The following is a 13,310-nucleotide window of genomic DNA, read 5'->3' on the forward strand; positions in this document are numbered from 1 at the left end:
ATACAAGGGGTGAGAGAACCTCATTCAAGAAACAAACAGGAAACTAACACCAAAGGAAAATATGAAAATTTCTGCCGTTTCCACAGTTTTCTAATACAGGAACAACCAGAAACTCAAAAGGTCCACGGGGGGGGGGGGTTATCATGTCAGCAATACACTACGTATGGAGATGAGCCATGATCATCAAAAACAGACTACGCTGGTGCAAAGAACCTTGTGAATGGTCCATTGGAATTCTTGAAAATATGGAGCAACGAAATTCTAAACTCAGATATTTGGGAAGCCTCCCCACTGGAAATAATGCATTCTAAAGAAATATCAAGAACAGATACGGGTAAAGTCGCATTCATGGCTGTAAAGAAAACGTAGGTTGAGGATCACCTGGCAGATGAAAGAACTGCTGGAGTAATAAGATGGTGATGATGTCAATCAATCCATAGACCGAGGGACTTCGACAGATCGATGGAACGACAAATTATGCAAATTCCGTTTACCTATTGGAGGGACAAGAGTGGATATGCCTAAAACTCTGACACTTTGGGAAAAGCACTGGCTGCAAACCAGACCAGCGTGTTCATTAAGGGTACATGGAATGATGGACATGCTGCACCAAGAATAGTCATCGACAACTAGTGGCCTGGAAGGGTGGAAATGTGATCAAGACGAAACGAGGGCCAGTACGCTATCGAGTTGTGAGCAACTTAGATTATCCTCTGAATATCCTTCCCTTATAAATAGTGCATATAAATAAACCGTATAAAACGAATTCTTCATATAAATCAATTCAATCCATTAGAATCAAAAATAGTCACGAAATCGGAAGCGTGACCTGAATGCATGGCAAACATGCTACGAAAGTATAAAACAGTTAATGCATTTTTGCAACTGACTAAAGGCCATAACTTTATATTCTCATATTAAAGGATAAATTACATTGTCTTAGTGTGTCCTATATTTATCAGCTACTTACCTACGTATGATTTGCATTGCAATAACTTATGTGCTTAGGTTAATTAGTTGGAAAAAAAATCCTTAAACTAAAAAGTTTTTGTGGGATCGACTAACTCAGTTTCTGACGAAATGTCTATAACCAGGTTTTAACTCGTATACGGTTTTTTATTTATTTATACTAGATGCATTTTCTTGACATGTTTTGCTGTCTACATGGCTAATAGCATCTCCAGGAGGTTGCTTAACGTAACCTGCAAAAACACAAACATTTTCCAACAACCACTAATATCTACAATTGAAAAGATAGAACGATAGTTTAATCACGTGAATCATTAGGCATTCCACGTGCAGTCTCTACATTGTTGTGTAAACTCTGTAGGTGATTGTTAGCATAGGAGAGGTCTTTAATATTATGTTAAATGATGACTTCCAGATGTTTGGAATAAATAGTGTTGCATTTTTAAAATGCTTTCATGATAATCTTGCAGTAGATAGGTACCGTTGATGAGGCTAAGAACATCCCACGCCTCTACTCTGGAAACTAAACATGTCACCTGTAATTGGCATTCGCTCTAAACGAATCAAATAAATAATTTGGCCTACGAGAATCGAAATACTTTATTCTTTATTAACTAACCACATTTATTTAGTCTACAACACATCTATTTCGATCGTGACATTATAATTACATATCTTGAAGCGCTAAAATTAGTATGACAATGTTCCGCGTGAGTGGCAGTGCTCATGGGTAATAAAATCAAGATGATTTTTCAATTACGAAAACATCGTAGAGTTCCATCTCCGAGAAAGAAAGAAACCAAGTAAGAAAAACATCATTGATGAGTGAGGAGATAATATATAAAAGATTATCTCATGCAAATGAAAAGCGAGAAGGCTGCTTCATCACTGGTAATGAACGTTGGTCGCTTGCTGGCAAAAGGAATGCCTAATGCCCCACTGCAGCAGATGGGATTAGGCGATATGAGTGTAAGGAAATTAAAGTAAACATCTTGGTTACGAGGATTAGAAATTCAAACTCCGAATTAAGATAAAGTGCATAATCTGAAGGCTCCGCGAAGGTGAAGCGGAAAAAAGGAGACAGGGATGTAATTAGAAGTTTCGGTAAGGAGACACCGAGGTGTTTATGTAAAGAAAACGATAAACTAATGGGAGGAAATTAACCTTCTGTAATGGCTTATAATGCATCTTGCAACTACACCAACTCACCGACTGATTATAAAGAAACGTGTGCAGTCTAGAAGATTCATATATGGAACAAGTGAAGGAAACATCAGAAAGATGCACGTGTTGCAGGAAGATAAACGAACTAATTCTCTTCACACACACTTTTCTTATCTCTAACTCGCTCGGAGTTGTATTTAACTAAGAGAAGCTAACACTGCAGGCTTAATTTTTCGGAAATACAGGTGCAGATTCCACGATTTTTTTTTAATGCATATAATGACAAATATCATTAATTCTAGGTAAGATTTCAATTTCCTATAATTATATAAATCAGGTGGATATTAAATTTAAATCCAGCATTATTTCAAAGCCGAATGCAGAAACTATAAAAGTTTCTGACCAGATATTTGACCAGAGAGCCTAAGCGACGCTTGGGCAGCATCGTGTCTCCTATAAGGTGCGGCTAGGGCATCTCGTAAATACCGGCGAGTGTATTTCTGTGGGCTCTCTGGTCAAATTTCGTACGAAACTTTTATAGTTTCTGCATTCGGCTTTGAAATAATGCTGGATTTAAATTTAATATCCATTTGATTTATATAATTTTGCATCGCCGAAATAAAGCTTTTGGCTCTGAAGAGATTTTGCTTTCTTAGGGTTTTTTCCGGAATTTTGCTCCTGGTGAGGGGGGGGGGGGCTTAGATTTCAGGAGGATTGAGTTGAGTCTCCGGGGAAAGTGTTTTCCGGCGTGGCCCGTGGAAGCCTTGTCGGTGAATGCTTTTCCCTGGAATATGAGCGGTTCTGTTCAGTGGTAGGGTGAGCCTCTCACTGAGTGGAACTGTGGCTGAGTTGGACGACCTTTCGCTCACTCGTAGGGAGTGGGCCGGGGATCGTCTAATTTTTTAGAGAGGCCTTTACTTAAACAGTGCCTGGTCTCTGACGAAAATCAACCAGTTTGAAACAGCTGTCAGATCAGTGAAACCTTATCAAAATGGACCAACAGATGGCGAATATATGGATGCTTGGGCAACGATCATGTTTCCTATAAGGTCCGAGCTAGGGCAACTCGTAAATCCCGGCGAGTGTATTCCCGTGGGCTCTCTGGTCAAATTTCTTACGAAACTTTCATAGTTTCCACATTGGGCTTTGAAATAATGCTGGATTTAATATCCACTTGATTTTTATAATTTTTGCATCTCCGAACTGAAACCTTTTGGCTCTTTATTTTAGTAAAAAACTAGATTTCTCATTTTCACAGAAAGGGTTAAGATATGATACAGTTTAAGAAAATGAGACGCATTTTACAGTAACCCAGACAGTACTCATGAGGCTGGGGGAGAAAGATGGCGACTGATTCCAACTTCAGGATGAAAGGCTGGCTTACTAACTGGCCTATTTATTATATATTTTAAACATTTAGTTGGTGTCCATTTAGAAACTAATAATAAGGACTTTGAACTGTGACGTCAAATGAAAAAAATTCAGGAAGTGAAGGTTAGAATTAGAAGTTGTAAATAGCTTTAATAACTTCTTTTTTTTCTTCAAGTTATGTTTCGCTTAATCAAGAAAATAATTATCTTCCAAGCTGAGACACTCACCAACACGTTCCTTAAATTTATTATTCCCAAACAGTCTTAAACTCTCTCTCTCTCTCTCTCCAGATTGTCTTTATCAGTTTATTAATCTCTTTTCGAAAACTGCAAAAGGTCGTCGGCATGACATCCGCTTAATCCGTTTTCGTTTCATATTTTACTCTTTGGTTAGAATAAAACTGCAGCTCTTATTAATAATTAAAAAAGGGGGTTATTAATACTAATATAACGTGATAATTGTTCCCTGTAGTCCTTTAAAATCAAGTTTATACTCAGCGCTAATAGACATCTATCATGACTGAGAAAATACACTGCTTTAATTTCTTTCTCAAGGGTGCCATAAAGGAGTTCTATTTGCTAAGAAGAATAACAAAACTTCTTTAAGTATCTTACTGTCTTAATTTATATAAGACGAGATAAATAAATGCAAAATTCGTTTAATGAAATAGTAAATTATATGCTTCTAGTCAGATGACAATGTTTGGTTCAACAACAGTTTATTTTTTCAAATGCTACGTTCCAAATCTACGATTTTGGACAGTTCTTTAATTTTTATATATATTTTTAAAATTTTTTTGCAGACTCGGTGTTTGACTTATGACGACAGCGAGATATTATTTGAAAGCGGCGCTAACATGTTTACTCCTCGGCTTTACTTGACACACTGGGCACCGGTAACTGGGAAGATGTATTTGCATAGTAAGCAGTACGACCAGAGGAGCTCGTCCTGACACACAGATTTCCTTTCATACAGGAAATGTCCCCTTAGTGTTTGTCATCGTATTTGAGCTGTAAATTATTGATGCACCCTCTGACGACCTAGTTGCCAAATGAATAGCGCTTTCCAGTCTAAGCAGGGCGTTTGAATCCCACCCATGATGTCAAATTGGAGAATGCTTTTTCTAAAAAAAAAAAAAAGAAAGAAACAAAAAGGCACTTGGTGACGATTTTAGGGAATGTTGAGGAATACAAGTAACTATATAGGAAAATGGGCCATGGGTGCAGTCAAATCCATCGTTACCAACCTTTGTGTGCGCGTGCATCTGTGTTGAAAGTGTTAAATCCGTTTCAAATTTTTATGCTGTGATGCTACCCACAGTTGGTTTTAGCCAAACCAGAGGGAATAATGACGTACCATACCCTCATTTTTCTTTTTCCCTGATCAAGTAATTTACATTTCCTTCACAATTAACAACAAACGGAATATTTCGGGATGAATCTTGATCCTGTCACTGCGTTCATTTACCATCCATTTCTTCGGTGTCTCCCTCGAGCCATCATTAATCCCCCATCACAATCATCGTCGCAGGGCACGGATGAGTATTCCAATCATTACTGAGCGGTCATCCCAGCTGCCACATCTCATCGAATATTTGCTCGCTAGCCTCGTTCTGCCTTTATTAATAGTCTTTCCACACCCACTTCGTCAGCAGTTCGTGGGATAATTGGTCCGTAGACCACCCTACGTACCGTTCCATCGCTTCTATAAAACTTTACATTTTTAGATACTTTTTTTTTTTTTTTTTTAATAATCTCGCGACGTGCTGACCACCCTACTTCTTGCTATGGTTTTCACACGCCGTATCAATTAAGAGTCCGTCACGTCATCTCGAGCGTGCCATTACTCCTGAACGGCAGTTTCAGACACGAAGTTCGCCAGGGACGTCAGTAGCTCTCGAGACAAATGCGAAGCTTTGTCTTAGCCGGCAGATGGCCGCTTTCTCACAGTTTCCTACCCCCCACCCCTATTGCAGCCTGTTGTTTACTTCATTATCATATGTCGGAGCCGCTGGCGGTGCTCGGACAGATGATTAACTGTTTCGTGTGAAGGGTTCTTTGTGTTCGTGTGCGAGCGCATCTGGCCGACCGTTTGGCGTGCGTCTACTGATAAGCGTGAGGGGCTATTGCTTTGCATTAGTTTAACATTTAGAAAAGCATCAGAAGTTGTGCTCCAACTCCTTCCCGTAACGGGGATATGAAAGCCCAAATGGCTGCAGTTTTGCATATGACTTATGGAGCAACCTACCGAGGACATCATTTATCCAAATAGGTTTCAAATTCTGCTACTGCGTGGAAGTCCGTTTTTCTCTGGATTTTCTAGTAAATATTTAAAATCAGTAGTGTATTCCAGTCTAACTAGACAAAAAAAATGAGTAAAAAAAATCTTTCAATGCGAATGCACTACTGGAATTTGGGTCCTAATCATTTTGCTCCCCTCCTCGCACCAGGTCGGGTGTGACAGACATTACAAACCAAGCTACAACCAACAGAGCTCCACCCCAACTGACGTTCTTCAATCCCTAGTCATTGGAAATACATACTGCGATTCATGTTAATTCATTAAAATGATTAATACAGAAAAATTAGATATATATATAAATTGTTAATTCAAATATAAACGTATATGCTCAACGTTTATTTATCAGGATAATATATAATAATTCGCTATTTGATCCATCAATGATCTGAGTTCTGATTTTTGTCCAGAGCGATTTATATTTTTTTATTATTATATAGATTTGCCACTTGACCAACAAATGGCATTTTTTCTTTGTTCGAAACAATTTTTTTCCTCTTATTATGATGGAGAGAGAAGTATATTCCTTCTATTCGTTTTTATTTGGCATCTTTTCAGCTATTTATTATTACTTTCATATTTTCCCTCATGCTTTCAGAAATGCAATGGGTTAATAATAAGGATAAATTAGCCATTCTTTAAAGCTAAATATGCAAAATAATGTTAGTGCCCTTGACAATTGAAAACAAGTTTCAAAACGTAAAAATAATTAACCTTTTACATGATTTTCATCGTGGTATCTTACTACTCAAAAGACACGATCTCTGACGAATCCATTCTACGCCTTTTATGATTTTTTTTTTTTTTTTTTGTCCAGATTTGTTGCTTCGAACCATGTTATTCTGGTCATTGAAATAAAATCAACCGCCAAATTAATTTCGGCGAGCAATAAAAACTAGTTTATTCCCTGTCATTCTCTCGAGACCTGTTTTTCCTTTGGTTTTCGTTTCTTGTTCTTACAGGTTCTAATTTAAAGCGAGCGAGCTATTAATCCGATAGTCTAACTGCCAAACTTTCATCTTTTCTTACAAATTATCTCGAGTTATAACGAATCTCATTTCCGGTTCCCGTTATAACAGACCCGTCACGGACTAGTGATTGACTATCATGTTGCCGAGTTGCTTCCACAAGGCCATGGAAGTGAGTGTATGCCGAAGAGCAAGTTTCTCTCAAGGTTATTTCGTTAAGGGATTTCTTTTCATCAGTTAATTGCGGATCTCGTTCATCTAGGCCGAAAGCCGAACTCAATCCCATTATGTGTAACGGTATTTCCATTTCATCCCTGAACGATGAACTTTGAATCCGTGCTCGGCTAATAATATGAGTCATCAACAGCGAAGTTGGGTTAATGTGATCAAATAATATCCCAAACTGCATTAGTGATGAACAGGAAGCACTGCATATTCACAATGGCCTTTTCATCAGCCTTTGTAATTAATCTAACGTTGGCATTTTAAAAGGTGTCAAATTCTCAGCATCTAGTATTTGTTATAAAATTCAATCCTCAACAATATAAGCTCGAAATGTTATAATTATTTCTTCTAAAAAATAATAAATTAAAATATTCCCACATATTTATTTAACAGCACATCAACTAGATCACCTTTCATCACGTATTTAATTAATCGAACATTGATATTTTAAAAAGGTGTCGAATTCTCAGAAGCTAGCGTTTGTTAGAAAATTCCTTTCTTAGGTAATCTCGAAATCCAAAACTCAAAATATTATGTTTACTTTTTTTTTTGTCTTAAAGGATAATTTAAGGTTACGCCAAATTTTACTATTACCATAATTTGTCTCCGTATTGCATCACGTGAACGACCCAATTTCAGAGTGAGAGTATTCTGCATGCTATTAGCGTTGTTGTTGTAGAGGCTGCTGCTCTGTAAGCAGTGAGAAAAACCGACTTCAGCTGAAAAATCGAAGTATTTCTTTTGTTTGAGTGATTCATTTCTCCCCATTAAATAATTTTTCACTTTCAAAGTGCGGCTGAGATGATGCTACTTTTTTTATTTTGTTCCCTCGTGAACGTCGCATTTTAGGAGATTGTGGTCGCCGAATTTGTCTTAAAATCCGTAAATTATTCAATATTTAAACATGTTTAAGAGTCTCTAGGACCAAAAAAAAAACCAAAAAAACTTTTAATTCACTTAATTCAATTAAAGCAATTTTATTTGTTAGGTTTTTAGATCTAATGAAGACAATTTCAAGTTAGAGTACAAATCGCGTGTGCGGTTTTAAGCAATTCTTTGATTTTTATGTTTAATTAATGTTCTACTTCACATTTAGTCTGGGGAATTACATTTCAGTAATGAACTTCATTTTACGTATTTGTTTTGCATATTTATTTAGGTGTATGTAAGTTTAATTCTTTTATTTAAGTTGTTTAAAGAATTATCCTTTATTTGCAATAAAAATGAAAACTATATATAAGATTCAATACTTTCATCTTAATTATTTCTTTCGTTTTCCTACAGCTGAATCTCATATATACATAATTAATTTCTCGGGTCTTGTGTCAAGAACTGTTTTCTTTAATTCACTAATTAAATTGCATCGACATTTCACCGACTTTCTGCATACTTTTTTTTAACTATTCCAGCATCATCATTATTCACAGAATGTAAAATTTATTCACAATTATGACACGAGACTAATTTTGACCGAAGCAATACGTATTGTGCTTTGCAATGTAGACACCCGAGCGCCATTCAACATGGCGTCCTTCTTCAATTTGCATGCATCATAAGCACGGCAGCTGATTGTGTAGTGCTGTGACCACGTTACCCACGTACGTCGATAAAGGTCATAAGTCACAACCATTTGTCGAACGTCGTCCCCAGAAGATGTCCTTTCGTCACCCCAATGGTGGTGTCTACGAACTACCCCGAGGGTGGATGGCTTCATTCGGCGGTTACTCTAGCAACAAACGCAGCTGTTTGCTCATTTGACGCACGTTTCTCTATAACTTCCTTCCTCGTCTGGTGCTCACTCGCTGCACGGGATGAGGTGCGTTTTCCACCTTCCAAGCACGTGTAGAGCGTGGTGATGTGCCTATAAAAGCTGACCTTTCTTCTTCATGCTTCTACCATTTTTCTCCGCCCGTGACAGCTGCCTCGGTGGGACGCGTGCTGTCTGACGACCTGACAAATTCGTTACTATGACGATGCCTGGGCGTCGTGCGCGTGAGATGACAGATGTCGCCAGCAGCGAGAGTGCAGAAGAGAAAGTGTGAGCGAATTACCTGGAAATCGGAGCAGCATGCCAACTGACCCAACACTCCGACGTTCTTTTTTACGGAGGGGGGGGGGGAGGAACAGACGAACGAACGGAAGGCACAAACATACGTGTGTGAATAAAAGAAGCTGAGATTTCTCCTTGCAGCGACTCTTTATATATATTTTTTTCTTTTTTCTCCGCTCTTCTTCTACGGCATATTTATTTTAAGGGTTGTATACGTTCGAGACATTTTCTGTTCCGTGTGAAGTCAGAGGTAGCGATTGCATTCACCGAACGAATGGCAAAATCTTGTTTGGGCATAGAAGTGCGATGTATGTGCGTTAAAATCATACGGGATGGGTTTCCCACTTCAAACCCTCTCTTCGGGGAGTAGCGAGTGCTACGTGCTCACTCAGTGTCCCTATACCTCAAATGTAACATATTTATTTAAGACGTTCAAAAACCTAAGTAGGTTTGAAAGTTGTAGACCATCCGACTACCAACAGCGAATACCCGAAACAATGAGAAACCGCAAACAAAATTGAATATAAAACAAATGCAACGAATATTTCTTCCTATATTTAAGACCCCCCCCCTTTATTCCCAACGTATAAAAATGCCAAGCTATAAACAATTCTGGAATAAATATAATAGTAAGCATGCCACTGCGATTTCAATTCTGTATTCAAATATTCTTCGGGGGCAGAACAAAGTCTTCTTATGGATCAACATCAAAGCAGTCTTTTTAGTTGTTAATAATTCTTTGTGTATAAATTCCATTTCTACGTTTATAAAAGCATTCAAAAGTTCACTTGCGCCATTATGACGTAACAATAGAAACAACAGCATTAAATCTACTGTATATTTCACTGTTATTTAAACAACTAGAATCAGCGAAGAATCGTGTAGAATTTATCACGTGACCACTCAGCATATCGGGTTTGAGTCTTTCTACAAGAGGTGTCCTTCTCCTCTTACACGAAAGCGTCATCACTTACTGGTGTGGTCAGAGGACAAAAATCTCTGAGGAAGGTGATACGTAGCGATCGTGACTATAAATGTCATCGCCTCAGTTTAGTGAGTGCTTCAGATATTTTATAGGCGGTGAAGAATGTGGCTAAAATAAAACTCACAAAACTTCACGCTTTCACTTATTAGAGAAAAAAATTATCCGAAATAATAATAAAAAAAACTCCCATTTTTTTTTTTTTATTTCGGAATATAAAATTTTCTTTTAAGAATTATTATTAACGCTATTTATTTAATAAAATGTTATTTCTTGAAATTTGATAATAATAATACTAATTTTTCAAAATACACCATAACATTACTAAAATCAATAACGATTATCTGAGACTGTGCCATTCAATGACACCATACGGAATGGGGAGGTGGTGGATTAATACCCTTGGAGAGTAATGGATGGCAATGCTGTAGCCAATGAAGTCCTAACTGAGGCTCGGCTATTGCTGTTACCTTCCTGCCATGATCACAGCTTTAATAGCTCAATAACACCTTATCCCTACACTGTCCTCTACAGATAACGGGGAATATGAAAAGCATTTTTGCTTCGTCCCTTTAAGGACTTTAAGAACATTGAGTAATATTGTTTTCTTTGGAGATTAAAAACGAGCGGTCACGCAGTCTTCTACTGATTCATGTTTGCGATGTGTTCATCCTTCTATCAATGTAACAGTGAATGAACGTAAGTCACACAGAAGCAGTATTAATGTTTTAAAAATGTGATAAGCACTTTGCAAAGTGTGCAAACAGAAATGACTCATTTAGAAGACAAGTTCATATGTTTAGTCATTCTTGTGTGTCGTATTCAAGTTAATTGTGATGTGCATTCTGCATCAGTCTTACAAAGTGCATTTATAATACCAATTAAACTAATAGCAACATGATGTGGCGGGCGTAATTACATGCATTATCATGGAAATTGCGTGTTATTTAAATAATACATTTTAAAGGACTTTTAATAATGCAATTCTCGTTGTACAATGACACGACTTGTAACAAGAACTGTCCATATGTATTATACGTCTTTATAAGGGGGAGGGAATTGATTAAGGGGAATAATAATAGAATATTTTCATTTCCCTTAAATAGTAGAATAATTTTATAATTTTTTTTTTTTTACATTAAACAAAACATGGAAACAAAGGCATATTTAATGAGGATACGACATATTCTGTCAAGATGGCGACTGAGTGAAATGGAGATGGCGGTTTAAGATAAACACCTTCAAGGTGACCTTAGAACGCTTTCCACGCAGCGATCTTAATTTAAGTGTTTATAAAGGTAGGAAAAGGAGCTAATGTGGGAGTTTTGTGTAACAAATTCGATGCGAAATGATAATTCTACAGGCTAATGAACTTCCTTTGTTCTCACAGTGAAGATGGAACACCCTCAACTACTGCAAAACTCGCTCTCGTCACCTGAACTGCCAGGTGTTCGCCATCCACTGGAGCGAGAAATGTTGCTTTACCCAAGTTTATCGACTACAACTGACAGGTTGACCTCCTTCTATACTATTTCCTATTCTACTGTTGGTCGTGTGGAGTAATGAGTCGCCTGCATGCAACCGCCCTTTTCCGTAACTGCGTTTCATTTTCATACTCTTCTCCTACCCGTTACCATGGTAGTAGAGGTTCTTGTTGGGCTATTTAATTAGACACTATTATTATAATCGCTATTACCACGTGGGAGGGCATCGCCTTTCCCTCCCCCCCTCTTTTTTACTACTGGTGTTATTTGCTTCTCTAGGCCTGCTTCCAAAGCGCCATTCCCCACCCCCCCGTTTTTATTATGTTCTTTAGTGAACTAAGTTGGAGTCTGCATAAAGAAGCATTTTGTATGTGAGAGGGCGATAATTGAAGCAACTATTCTCTTGTTAGAAATTAAGACTTATCCTAAGGACATAAGCGTTAAGATGGGTGAATGCTAATCGTCTTGTAACTAGGAAATGAGCCCTTGCGTAATTATTTTGTACTCGTTAGACGATTGTGGCCAACATTAATTAGTGTGGAAGTGGATATTTTTAAATGGATACGTTAACGCAGAGTAACATTCTAGAAGGTTGTTTTTATTTATTTATTAACAGACTTATTTAAATGAGCGTCAAAACAAGTCTGTACTTATTTTACTAAGAATGTGGGTCAACTTTTTTTTTTTTCCCTCTTCTGTGTCTTCATTAAGGTTCTTGGCCTGCACTCCCATTAGTTGTAACTAATCGTAACAAACATGTCAGAATAGTTGACTGCAAGGCTTGGTATTCATTTTCTTCTTTTACCCCCCCCCACCACTTTTGCTAATTTCTAGTGGAGATGACGTGGTATGTCAACTCCACGGAGGGGGAATTCGTACGGACCCCCCTTAGGACGGGTTGAGCCCTCCTAATGTGGGCTTAAGCATATTTCATGACTGTAGATCTGTGTGTGCGCGTTCAAGGGCCGGGAGACGAAAAACCTTCCACCTCCGACGAAAGTCCTCTATGAGACCAGCCAATTCACCTTTAGTCGAAAGATAAAGATTCCTCACGTCATGGACGGGAATCGAACTCAGATCTTTTCTACCAAAGGGATTCGTATATACCGACTGCGTTATGGAAGCTCTGGCCTAATTACTGATGTGTTGAATACCTTCGCTCTCCAACACAATGATATGTCGTGGGTTCGAATCCCGTTGCGAGAATGGCTTTGCGACCGACTTTATGTGGTAGCCAGTTTTGGTCTCCTACTATGAGACCACGGCCCTGCTTTATTGGAAGCCTGAAATATTTCCGTGTTCGGCCTCTAGAACAAGAATGATTTATGTGTCCTTTAGTTTAGCTCATCTGCGGCACCGAAGTGCGATAGTTTACAACCTTTCGTGGGAGGGACATTCACGTCTGTGTGTTTCCCGACCAACAGCTTCTACCACTAGTCTAATTGATTTAATCGTACACAAAGTAAAGCAATTTACAACATTTTTTTCAAAATCAATAAAAAAGCTTTTAATTGGTAGAGAAAAAGATCAATTATAACGATTTGTGGGTGGAAAGACCTCGGTTCGAATTCCATCAAGGAAACGAGGAACAGATGACCTGCCTCAGGAAAATGCAATTACAAAGCATATTCAGACCTGGGAACTTAGTTGCCTCTGATAATTTCAAGTTGAAATTACCAGCGTGAGAAAGGGTTGAAATTTTCAACCAAACATTTCTTGAATAGCCAAAGCAGAAAGTCACACAGGAAATTCAAACTCGGGTTCGAATGCCAAAATGTTGTGAAAATTAACCATTTTCA

The sequence above is a fragment of the Typopeltis vanoorti genome, chromosome 14 (genome assembly GCF_054136105.1).
Source record: "Typopeltis vanoorti isolate ZY-2024b chromosome 14, IOZ_Tvanoo_1.0, whole genome shotgun sequence".
NCBI lineage: Eukaryota > Metazoa > Arthropoda > Arachnida > Uropygi > Thelyphonidae > Typopeltis > Typopeltis vanoorti.